Source organism: Mastomys coucha, chromosome X, assembly GCF_008632895.1.
Source record: "Mastomys coucha isolate ucsf_1 chromosome X, UCSF_Mcou_1, whole genome shotgun sequence".
Taxonomy (NCBI): Eukaryota; Metazoa; Chordata; class Mammalia; order Rodentia; family Muridae; genus Mastomys; species Mastomys coucha.
The window spans coordinates 83888314-83889713 of NC_045030.1; the positions used below are offsets into that span (position 1 = coordinate 83888314).

The window sequence follows — 1400 nt, forward strand, 5'->3', positions numbered from 1 at the left end:
CAATAAAAGTTAATACAAGTATATCCTTTATAAGACAAAAATGAAAGACAAAATTGAAAGACAAAAAATCATGTTGTTTCTAATGTTGTACATTATTTTAAATAAGGAAAAGTAATTTATGTAGAAACTCATCATATACATAAAATGAATTGGAGGATTCTATCTTTCAGTCATAGTATTTATTTCTTTACTATATCTTTTCTTTTCTTTTGAGTACTACAATATAACCACATCATTTTTCCTTTTCTTTTCCTTCCTTTAAACCCTCCCATATACCCTATATAATTTCTTTCTAAGTAATGGTCTATTCTTTTAGTAATTATTGTTAAAAGAATATTGTATATGTATATGCATATATGTTCCTAAATGTAACTTTTCATCTATATAATGTTATATATGTATATTTTCAGAACTCTCTCATACTCTTTTATACTGGCATATGTGTGGAAGATAACATAATAAATAGCAAGTTAAAATATATATAAAAAAATCACCAAAATGAATGTATAGATAACATAAAAGTCAACATAGAACACTTGAAAAATAAAATCAAAATTTTGATGAAACTTAAATAATGGAAAAGAAACACTTGGAAACGGAGAATGAGGTACAAATATGTGTACCATTCCATACATTGTTAAGTATGAGAACACTTCATTTACATGTAGAGTTGGGGAAGCCATGCTTCTGAGGAAGATTTTATGTTCTGTCATAATCATAAGATCAAAAGTTTAGATAAAGATTGTATTCATGATTACATTCATTTGATTAACTTTAAATACTATAAAACTTATGCCCAAAATGCACATTTGCTTTATCACATGGCAAAACCTTTAATCCCAGTTATGTTGATTTATTTTATCATTAGTAGAACTCTGACATCATTATATTCAAAGCAAACATCACCAGTTATTGTTTTACATGATCACTGTGGCATAATTCAAATAAGAGAAAGTTCTATTTCCTTATCATTCAGTAATCTACCCTAGAGTTCACAAACTTATCCAGTAGAAAAGGGATTTCTTATGTTCTATAATATAACCACATAATTTTTTCTTTTCTTTTCCTTCCTTTAAACCCTCCCATATACCCTATATATTTTCTTTCTAAGTTATGGTCTATTCTTTCAGTAATTATTGTTAAATGCATATGTGAATATGTCTATGCATATATATCCTAAATGCAACCTTTTCATCTATATAATGTTATAAAGCACTATATTAAAATTGGAATGATACAGTGAAGACTAGCATGGCCCATGCACAGAATGACACACAAATTGTGGAGCATCCCATATTTTTGGAACAAAACTACCAAGCATATGAAAATGGAAATAGGAAGTGTCCCTCCTTATCTTTTTTGATCACTTTAGGGTGAAAGTCGATTTTATTCGATATTAG

General features: G+C 27.6%; 1 pseudogene; it reads left to right on the forward strand.

The window, feature by feature from the left end:
* The first annotated feature begins 1203 nt into the window (after window positions 1–1203).
* LOC116095998 lies at window positions 1204–1301 on the forward strand (annotated as a pseudogene).
* Window positions 1302–1400: the final 99 nt, after the last annotated feature.